Source organism: Nannobrachium achirus (genome assembly GCF_963921795.1).
Source record: "Nannobrachium achirus genome assembly, chromosome: 19".
In the NCBI taxonomy this organism is placed as follows: domain Eukaryota; kingdom Metazoa; phylum Chordata; class Actinopteri; order Myctophiformes; family Myctophidae; genus Nannobrachium; species Nannobrachium achirus.
In genome coordinates, this window is record NC_137826.1 from 22,600,878 (window position 1) to 22,612,877 (window position 12,000).

The window sequence follows — 12,000 nt, forward strand, 5'->3', positions numbered from 1 at the left end:
CAAAATATTCAAAGTTTTAGGTCCGAGAGGCTTGAATCTCATCAAATGGTGGTCCGCGGCTCAAATGCCCGAATAAACAACGGACCTCGATGCGAAAAGGGCTGAAAACCAGCACTGCTTTGGGAAGAATCGGAAGATGACATCCCAACTTTCAGCAGACTTCAACAAAGTATGATCTCCCCCCTCCTCCCCATCCCCTCCCCTCCCTGCCATGTATATCTGCATATATTTTGCTATAACACACGGGCCCGTTTTATTCGCACCTACCACAGCATATCGGGAGCGGAGGGGAGGGGAGGATGGTCTCCCACAGTCCAAGCGGTCCGTCTCTCTCTCTCTCTCTAGCCTGTACCGCACAGACTGGTTGGTTGGTGGTGACAAAAAGACAGGGGTGGGAGAAAGAAAAAAAAAAAAAAAAAAAAAAGCTTTAGTCTCCGATATAACTAAGCTCGCGGAAGTGATCGTCCGTTTAAGGACAAGTGGAGGAAAAATCACGGGGTTAGATTATTGAATAATAAACGTTACTTTCTTCAGAAGCTGAACGCGTGGGTTCCCCAGCTTCTCGATCCGAGCGATCCCACCACCTCTACATCCCCGCCGCTCGCTGCTGAGAGGAACATGCAAACACATTTCATAGATTTTTGGAGCTCCGCGGAAAAACCGAACTGGACTTTCTGCGGCGGCGCGCGACAGACGAGAGGAGATGTTGGTGGTGGTGGTGTCACGCCGAAATAACGTCCCGACACGGGTGGAAATGTCCTGTTATTTGTCGCGCGCGAAGCCATGGTGATGTTTAGAATGTGTGTGTGCTGGCCGCCAACGGGCTGTGTCAGGTTGTCTGATATTATTAAGTTTTAACCAATGAAATTATGCCTTGTAAAAGGCAGCGGCAGCAGCACTGTGGCTCCTATCAATAGGCTGCATGAGCAGCAGCACTGTAGCCCCCATCTCTCTCTCTCTCTCTCTCTCTCTCTCTCTCTCTCTCTCTCTCTCTGTCTCTGAGCACAAGTTGACATGTTGTCATGCCCCTTTAAGCTTAAACTTTTTATGAACATAATTCATACTCAGAATTGACTTGCATATAGGCTATATTTTCGGAACACCACTTTTACACCACTAGACAGAGACGCATAAATGACATCATGACATGTCCCAGACCAGAGATATCAGAGCAACAAAAAAAGAGTGGACACTAGTAGAGAACAATGATCTCATCCGAGCTGAGTGTTAACTTAAGTTAGGATGTCTTTTATGTCTGTATAAGCTTCTGTTATCAACATGACATTGGGCTACACTTAAATCCTGCTTTTGTCCTGGATCACTGAACTGTAGGTGCTTTTTTTTTTGTCTGGTCAACGTGGCACAGGTAAATGTGTAAGAAGATGTGTTGTTTTTGTATAAATGGAGTCAGTCAGTCGATAAGCTCGCATTGCCTCTGAGCGCACGGGAGTGGAGCGGAGCGGTGGTCAATTTGTTGTGTTTCATGTGTGTGTGATGGTCGCGCGCTCCGCTCTGCTCCTCCTCTCACGCAGCCCCAGAGTCCACTCCACCTCTTTCGAATGTCCTGTCTGCTGGCAGGCGGCCAACCGAAGTGTGTGGAAATGACACCGCCAGGGCGGCAGAGATTTTCCTTCATTTCTCTCCTTCCCGATCGCAGACTGGCTGACATTGGCTAGAAAGTGGAGCAGCTCGTCAGGGACAATCAATGCGAATCGATCGAGCCGTGCGGTTGAGGCTCCGAGCTGGAAAACATCGCGGCAGCTCGACAGAGAGAGGGAGGGGGAGAGAGGGGAGGGGGTGTTCAACCAACAGGGCCAGTAGCCAGCAGACCTCCCTGCTCACACAACACACAGAACACAAATACTGAACTCATGCAGGCCCACCGAAAGCGCAATTACGCAGGGGTTTTTGTTTGCCAAGCGCATATCAAAACCCAATCAAAAAATACAAACTTGACAACCAGTTGCATGTGTCATCATCATAACTATGTGATACTGGATGCAAAGGAAAGGGATACTTTAAAGTGACAACACAATTTAATCACATCAACAGAAATATTTTAGTCAGTGTGTGTGGAGGCGCAGTAGTGGATATGGATTCAGTAAAACGTTTTCTCATTTGTGATTTAGGAATTTCTATATTGATCTTTCAACTACATTAATGGGAAAATAAGACATCTGTTTTGTTTTTACATCACGTTTATTTATTTATTTGTACCAATCCCCAATTTAATTTAAAGCCGCCTACACAATTTTGTAACCATGGTTGTCACCTACCTGTTAAGAGAAAGATGTGAAGACACTATAGTTCAAATAATAAAACAGGGTTAAAATGTGTGTGTGTGTGTGTGTGTGTGTGTGTGTGTGTGTGTGTGTGTGTGTGTGTGTGTGTGTGTGTGTGTGTGTGTGTGTGTGTGTGTGTGTATATATATATATATATATTATATAGCCTATTATATATTTACATTCTAGTAATAATTGCGACCGTATAGGTCGCATTTAGTATGAAAACCTGCAGATCATGTCCGTCCGTCAAGCCTCATGTCACGATCCATATATGGCCAAGATTCCTGATGTCATCAATATTAAGCCCACTCTGGGAATGCCCATATATGGACAGTCTCAGTCTCATGATAACCAGTGTGGTTGTTGCGATGTGAGTAATACTTACTTGCAAGTAATACTTGCAAATGAATTCCGTCCTTGTCCCTTTTATGCCAAGACTAAGCCCATACTTACCTTTTCCACTGTAATCTTCCTTATCTTTTTATATTATTTTTAGGGATGGTCCGATCAGGTTTTTTGGAACCGATCACCGAGCACCGATCACAAAAGTTTGATCACCCGATCCCGATCAATCACTGATCCGATCAAGTTATTATTTATATTTTCTAAATGTTAATGTTTTAACTTTATTTCATTCATTCACTCATGAATTCATTTATATATTTGCCTTATAGTTATTTACCAGCATTACTATGTATTTATTATCATAGCAGTAACTAATTATTCCTTCAGCACTGTGGAAATCAATACCCCAAAATGGCCTCAAGTGGGCATACTGAACGGCTGGTTGATCGGATGCACCGATCCGGATCGGATCGGTGAATTTACCTTTTGATCTAAACCACCGATTATCGCCGATCATGCTTTGATCGGCCCGATCCGATCCATTGCCGATTGATCGGTAACATCTCTAATTATTTTCCTTTTCTTTTTTCGTCTTTATGAATGCCCCCCCCCCTTTTTATTATTGATGGTATCCTATGCAAAGTACTGCGTTCTATGCGTCTGTCTTTCAATGTTATATGAGATACATAAAGTGGTTCCTGTGTAAATAAGCCGAAAAGCTTACTAGGATCTCCTTTTAGTTGACCTTGTACCAGTGATTTGTACTGTCATGAAACTGTACTTTTTCCTATGCAACCTTCTAATACATTCTTCAATCAATCAATCAATCAATGCCCATATATGGAGATCCCTGATGTCATCAATATATTAATATTAATATTAAAGGATTGAGTAGTTCACCCCCAAAATTACTTTTTTTCTATTGATTACTCTCGCTATCGGGAGACCCGAGTTCAATAATATTTTTAGTTTTTTGTCGCATTCCTAAGACAAAAACAATATATTTACCCCTATTCATTCCGGATGGGGACCCAAATAAAATAGACCCACCGGCTCCACCGGGCGCGTCGAGCGTCGCGTCAACGCTGGGAACGCTCCCGTTTTAATTAATGAAGGGGTGCTCCACGGCCGAAGTCAACGTCGGACGCAAAAAATCGCCCTGGTTCATTTTTTGACGCCGGCACAACGCCGTCTTTTTGGTGGAGTGTGACAAATACCCAAAAAATATGATTGAACTCAAGTCTCCATAGTGAGAGTAATAACGAGAAAAAAAGTTATTTTGGGGGTGAACTACTCCTTTAAGCTCATATCTGGGAATGCCCATATAAGGACATATTGTGTCAACTCTGTTGTTTCAGTGTCTCTTCTCGCCCTTAGAGCATCTTACTGGTGCTTATCCAATCATTCATTAAAGCATGGGGAGGTGTGTTAAATTTTACAGTGCAAATGAGATTGAATTAAACCCAATTACTCAACCTTTTTTTGTTTACATGGTGGTGGCGTGGTATACTATTCCTTTATTCTGCAGCTGGCTTCTGTAACAACCATATTTCCTCTCAGGGATACCTATCTCTTGTCATATCATTCCTTATTTCACATTTCAAACTGCAGTGGCAATTACCTGTCACTTACAATGAGTGAGTAGGCCTATAGTATGGGATTTTGTGTCTTGCTCAAGGGCACTCCGACAGGGCATACACTAAAAGACTGTTGTGGGGACTGATTTCTGCGCGGGACTTTTCCATTACTGGCCATTAGCAAATGCCACGCACTTTGATGTCAACTCATTCCAGAATTTAAATATCCCTCATTTGAAGTTGGACCGTTTTCAAGATGAGATGTTATGGTGCATAATTCGCTTGTGTGGTCACATGGCGCTGGTGAATGGAGGGGGTGCAGTTTCAGCCAGGGTGAGGTGAAAGAGAATGACAACGTGCGTGCTGACTGGCCATCTGTAAAGTCCAGCAGTGATACCGGTTAATGTTGGGTATGGGGCATGAAACTGCATTGTCCTGAAACATTCTGAAACATGCTATTACTTTGCTACACTGTAAAATCTTGAGTAATTTAACTCTTGTGAGCATGAATGTTACCAATAAAAAACATTTGGTTCCATTTTTTAAAAGACCACTTAAAATATTACTGTGTAAAAGTAAGTGTTTTGAGAATAAGTGTCAGTGGTATGCAGATAGGCTACATCAGTATTGCATTTTCAAAACACATTAGTATTTTCTTATCTCTAACAAACCAAATGGAACACCCATGAGGATTCAGGATTCTTATAACACTTACAGTAAGACACAAAACTAAAATGAGTCCAAGGCACTCTTCTTAAAGCTCTAAAGTCGACATCAAAGCATTTTAACAGAGTATTTGTCTGGAGGCTTTTCCCCTTTTTGAGCCAAAGAGCACCTTCCACTAATTAACAAGCATTGAACAACATAGCCATCTTTTTTTCTCTATTCTATGTTATACTTGACATTTGAAATGTCTGCATTGCACTACTACATTCATTCTTTACTACCTTTAATGCTTTTACATTGCCTTGATTCTTCTAATTCATGCACAATAAGAACAATGACATCTTGAAAATGCTAACTTAAACATAACATTTCCATAGAACCCCCATATTGACATGTATTTGGCCACGGACCCCCATTTCAAACTTTTGTTTTGCCAGGGACCAAGCTTACAAAGTGTTACGGTGTGCCGTTGAGCTAGCTGAAAAATAAAATAAGGCTTAAAACAGTTCCTCATTTTGCTGGGGACCCCCTGGAACACGGCCCTCAAGGACTCTAGGGGCCCTCAAATCCCACTTTGGGAACCACTGACTTATACCATATGTAGGACAGTCTTTGTTTTATGATACAATCTAGCGGGGAGATTACCTCAGAAAGTCTCACAGGACTGATAATCACAAGGCCACCGCACTGTTTGTGTGCGCATGTACAATTATTTTCTTTCCCTTTTCTCACAATTTAGTAATTTAGTCATTGTGGCAATTGCCAATATCCTGCAGTCTCTTGTTACTGCTGACTCCTGAAGTTAGTCATATAGGGAGAGCACAGACAACAAAGTGTCTCCTCTGATATGCGTGATATCAAGGCTGCTTCTATCACCTGACAGTCAGGTACACGATATTCATCCTAGTTCCACACACCACTGAACAGAGCAACCCTTAAGAGTCGCTAGGCCAGAAACTGAGATCACCCTCCTCACCCATGGCTTCCTATCCATGAACACGGCTAATTGTATACTTGTATAGATACAGTAGATGCTCGTCCAAGCCAGAGGCTCCACAGAGGTTTTGAACCTCTGTGGTTCGAGTTTCTGTGGTGGTGCGCAGGAACTTTACCCCGTTGCCAGAAATGCTGGTCCCTGATTGGGCTACGGGCGTAAACAAACAGCCTACATCGACCGCAGTACATGCACACTCTGCTGGCGCAAGTAATAAACACGCACTTATTCTGACATTCTCTGTTTGCCTTTTTTTTTTTTTTTTTTTGATAGAGCAGTGATTTAGGATTGACCCAAGATAGGAGACTAGGGGTCTGGGGGCCTCAAGGTGTCCATGAGGGTGTTCCAGGGCTCCCCAGCGAAACGATTATAGGAACCAAATGGACCGTAACAGATCTATAACCCAGAAGGTGAACAAATGGTTACCAAATATATTAGGTCTCTTTGGTTCCATTGGAGTTAAATTAGCTTGCTTTAGCGAGCACACTCAGTTGTCCCATACACATTTTTTGGCAACATTTTGGCAGCTACAAATTTCGTTCAAACTTCAACTTGTTCAGCTTTACACAGTTATCTCTGCTTGTACAGTACTTTTCTTGGTAAAACAGTTTCACAGAAAATTCCTATGGGAAATGAATTCTGTCTTAACCATTTATATTACTGCTTGGGCTTGAGCTGAATTGAACTTCCATCTGAGGAGGGATGTGTACATCTTAGTGTACATACAAAAAAAAAACATCGCATGGATGTACCTGGGACGTATCCTCAGTGATGTAACCCAAGGTCATATAGGGGTTTCGGGTCTCGCAAAACATCGTACCCCTTGGCTCAGGTGACCCAGCCAGGGGTGATCAAGTCCCCACTTTACGTCCCAGTAGCTACCCACGATCAGTCCCATTAGGGAAGGACGGGGGTCACGGGGCCAATACTGCTCTGGAACTACTCTGCTGAGACTGGGAGAGGCAATCTGGCGTGTGGAGGAACCAGGCTCGTGGGTTGACTCCTGGTCAGGGCTCCTCCTACGTCTCACCAGGTCCACTCCTGCTCTCACCAGGTTCAGGACCTGTGCATTGTACCAAACCCCCAGTCCCAAACATTTAATTCAGGAGCAGTGGGTTCCTGACCTGATCTTTCCGGTGGTCACCAGACTATTCCTGGTTGTCACGTAGTCTATTCCTATGAGTCACTATAAATAGAATAACTAAAACGAAAAAACATAGCATGGATGCACCTGTGATGTGATGTAGCCCAAGGTACATAATATACGACTTCACAATCTTTGTGCTAGAAATTCTTACATACTTAAGACATCTTAGAGGTTATTACAAAGTACACATGATTACATTCATTATAATGAGAGTCTTTGGGGAAATCAGCACATTGTTCTAGAGCATGTTGTCTTCTTGAATTTTGATTTGTGTACTCAGTACCATTAGGGATGAGTTGTAATTGCTGAAGTCCACTCTGTGTTGCTATCGCCATAACAAAAAAGAAAAGAAAAAGGAAAATAGAAATAGTGTAATGTGAGCGGTGCTCACGATACAAGTTGATATTGTTTGATAATGTGTTACTTTGTATTTATATATTTAAGGCACAGGGATGTGTATGAAAAAATATGTTTATTGTTCTATTATCTATTGCATGTTGATTTGTACACATCCACAGAATTCAGATGTGTACATTTTGCACTGCCCATAATATACTTTGTGCATATTTTCAGCAAGCCCACACAGTTTCTAGCCTCGCAACAGCCAGACTCTCCAAAAGGAGAGTCTGGGAGTTCTCCATAGACAATGCATTACGCGATGAAGTAGTTACTAACTTTGACTGACAGGTCCATTCAGTATTCATCAGCGCATCAAAACATCGTCGGGAGAACATCAAATACGTCTTTTCCAGACAGAAATTCCAAAGGTGCAAACTGTTGTTCGTTTTTGCCAGACCCATGAAATGGGTAGGCCTACATAAGCAAATGTCGGTCCGGGTTTTCTATATAAAGGGTATATATGATGATGACATGATGATGACATGCCTACAAAAGGCATGATGTCATAAATGATGATGACAGACAGGGGGTCTGGCACAACCAGGTTGACCTGGTCTAGTTAAGTTATGAGATGCCGTTGATTTCAGATAAACTTCGCTTAATGCAGCTTTTATTTGCAATTTGTGAACTCGCATCGGACATGGGGTCCGCCATGTTTATTTACAAAATGCGAGAGCTGTAGCAGCCGCTCGACCAATCAGGAGCGGTGTGAGGCGGGTTCGCGACCTAAATTCTCATAAAGAGACTCGATGGGAGGAGTACCAGACCGAGAAAGGAAGCACATTGGTGATGACGTAACTCGGGATGGCTTGCGAGGCTACACAGTTTCTGCAGGAACTGCATTTCTAGTTTCATTAAACGTCCTGCAAAGTTTGACCAATGAGCCAATGAGACAGACAGACAGACAGACAGACAGACAGACAGACAGACAGACAGACAGACAGACAGACAAAGCTAGATGTAGGAGCGGTTAGCACCACTCAAAAAGAGGTAAACATGAAGACATACGGTAGCTCTCGCAACACTCAAACCCATGCTGCAAGTATTGTACACAGAATTGTTACCTAACTGTTCTCTCTCAAACATCACAGTACTATCATGTGCACTTTCCTCATCCAACCATATTATTTATCCTAGTGTGATATCATTCCACTGATGAAAGATTTGAGTAGAACATTTTGTATACTCTCAATCACAATATATAATATACTGTAAATGGTAAGACGGAATTCATTTCTCAGTGGATTCCACACGACTCGTGTCAGTGCAACCACACTTGCAATTTCCCAGAATTGCATCTCTCATTTCTTTTTTTCTTTTTTTTCTCCAGATTTCTAGTTGTAAATTGTATATAACTAGAAACAAAACAGTGGTGGCTTGCATGGAACACCATATGGGCACAAAGATCTTCCCAACAGGCACTCCAACATACCGGTATATGGGCATAAAGATCTTCCCAACAGGAACTCCAACATTACTTCTCCTACATTCAATCCCTTAGACCCCCTATATAAAGATTTGGGAGAATTCTACACAAGATTTCATGTGGGTGTTGTTATTTATATCAGGTCACACTTGTTGGTGGCCTCTGGCCTGACGGTCGCTTATCTCCCGATTAGGGAGTCTTACCTGTTGGCTAAAGGCCCTGGCTTTGTACTGTCGGCCAGTTTTTTTAGGAGAATAAACTTGGTCTATAAAGATTTGGGAGAACATATTGGTCTCGCCTTTCGTCGAGCCCACAACTAGAGAGAATGCAATTCTAGGAAATTGTAAGTGTGGTTGACTATATATTGTCTGGATAGCCAAACTGTCAAGTGAAGCTCCACCAAAAACCGAGCTAGCACCACTACCCCATTGAACTCAATGAGCATACTATTTATAGTCTGGATTATTTATCTACAATAAAGAATAAAGCTACACTAGAACTATAATGTGTTGCCCTATAGGCAACCACACTAATAAATAGCCTAATTGCAAGGTTATGTGGGCAGGTTTTGTTCCTACAATGCCCTCGCAAATGTTTTCTTCCTGCTCTGAGGCCATGTAAACATTCCTTCTCATTGACCTTCTGAAGTCCCCATAGGTCTGAAGAAGACCCCATCGTTCTAAGCCACAACCACTAGGGGGTGACAGATTACATCATAATCTCCAACCGGACAGTCTCTCTGAAGGTTGTCGAAGAAATTGGGGTCAGGAGGATATTCACAATGGAAGAAAAGTGAGTTAAGCAAACGTGAAAGTCAGCATGAGGATTTACAGAGTGTGAGTAAAAGACAGACATGCATGGGAAAACAGGCAGGGAGGGGAACGGCTAAAACGCTATGACTCAGGACACGTTGAGATGGGCGTACTACTGGACCCTGGGGCTGCAGCCACACTCAGCCCTTTGTTATTCTCACTTTCACTAAGTGAGGGTGCGTACTTCTCCCGAGCCGGGCTGCAGGATTAGTGTTACATGACCTTCGTCCCTCCAGCTGCACACATGACCAAGTACTATGGGGGAGACCCCGAAGAACAGGGCCAGACAGGGGTGTTGCACCAAATTCTGGGCCCTGGGTAGTGGGTACAAGGATTCACTGCGGGCCCCCCATGATTGTTCTTCATATGGGGAGGGAGGGGGTTATGAACCCATTAGACTGGGAACGCATTATTACAAGTTATTCTGTGATTTAATTATTGAAAAAGTCGTGAAAAGTATAAGGTTTTTTGAAAAACACATGTTTCTATGTCAGTGGTGCTCAAACCTTTTCATGTCAAGGACCCCCAACATGATGTATTTGGCCACAGACCCCCATCTCAAAATATTTAGTTCCAGGGACCCCCCCAGAAGCAAAATTTGAGTTACAAATGTTCACTTAAAAAATACATATATCAAAGATTTGCTCACATTTTCACGACTTTTCAAAATTCGAGCTTGTGCTATTTTTCAATAGCTAAAGTATATAAAATAATTAAGGCCCCTCCACCTTGGGCCCTAGTAACTCAGTCCCACTTTTCCCCCCATTGTGACGCCCCTGGGTAGTAGTGGGATGAGAGAAAGTAAGGAGAGAGATGAGAGCATCCGGTTTCCCTCAGTTACTGAGGAATGTTGCAAGGCCTGTAAATCTCACCACGCTTGACTTTGTGTGTAGGTCCCTATGTCCCTAATTCCTATATGTGCCTATGTCCCTATATCCCATGTCCCTACGTCCGTATGCAGTACGAGACTAACGTTATAGAAAGTACGCAGAGACCGACATCACCACAGCTGACATCTATACTATAATTTTGGGAATGTCTGAGTGTCTGAGTGTCTGTCACAGCGTTTCTCCTCAGTGGCTGGAGCAATTGATCTGAAATCGCATCACCATAAGCATATGAACACACCTGACATAACTGTGAAGCCCGTTTGTCACTTTCACAAATCGTATGCTGTATATTAGCATTTTTATGGTGTATCTACTATCTATTCTGCATCTAGCTTGAGGCACATCTATTCTGCATCTAGCATGAGGCAAAATGTTTAACCAGCTCTGTGTGTGTGTGTGTGTGTGTGTGTGTGTGTGTGTGTGTGTGTGTGTGTGTGTGTGTGTGTGTGTGTGTGTGTGTGTGTGTGTGTGTGCAGGCAGGCGGGTGTGTGTGCAGGCGGGTGGGCGGGCGGGCGGGCTGGGGGGGGGGGGGGGGACAGTATCTCTGTAGCCATTAAACGAAACGGGTTTCTTACATTGATGCTCCTACAGTACATCATGCAAGCACCAGTTAAAGTTACTTTCCATCCCTCATATACTGTGTGCACAGTGCACATCCCATAACCCACATACTGCACATCATTTTGGAGCTCATATCTTTGAACGGGTAAGGGCTAGTTTAGAATAATGGAAGTCAATCTTCAAAATGGCAATGTTTCTGAATGGAGATGCAAAGTGAGCCCCGCACAGGTGGGATTTCTTTTGCCCATATCTCTGTTACCCTACCCTAAAGTAGAAAATGGAGAAAGCGTAAGAAAGCATTTGGGCCAGCAGTATATTAGGTTTTATATCTCGAGATAAAACTGTCTCTACTACTAACCTTAACCCTCCTTAACTGTCGCTGTCACTAACCTTAACCATAAATGATCAACACAGTACCTATAGCCATGATTCCAACCTTAACCAAGAGCAAGACTTGTTGCTCCTTACATGTTTTACATCCAACCTCAACAATGCATTTTTGCTTTTGCCTTCCGTTCTTTAATGTAAAGAAAAAATCAAACCTTGGTTCGAAGTGGAGCCGTGAAATTGAGCACTTCCAGATCTATGTTTTTGATTCTATGTGTTCCCCCCTGTGTGTGTGTGTGCGTGTGTGTGCCTGGCCTGAAAACAGCGCCCCTCCCTTAACATGTGTGGTCATAAAAGGTACTGTTCGAACTCAACGGGACATTTCTCACTGGTGAGACAGGACACACAAAGCCACTCAGAGGGAGACCATGGGCTCCGCCCACGGCTCCAAAAATTGGTGGTGGTACATGAAATGATCGGGATCATCTACATTTATGGGGTTAATTCTGAAAAACTACTCCAGAGTCAACCATCACAAAGCTCCCAGGCCAGATGGGCTCAAGGGAAGGGT

At 43.2% G+C, this 12,000-nt stretch overlaps 1 protein-coding gene across 1 annotated transcript in view; it reads right to left on the minus strand.

The window, feature by feature from the left end:
• Positions 1-418, minus strand: part of cxxc5a (CXXC finger protein 5a) — a 37,361-nt gene extending 36,943 nt beyond the window's left edge. Inside the window, exon 1 of the mRNA XM_080748984.1 lies at positions 268-418. The gene's annotated coding sequence lies outside the window, so the exon portion shown is untranslated. The remainder of the gene's footprint in view (positions 1-267) is intronic.
• Positions 419-12,000: the final 11,582 nt, after the last annotated feature.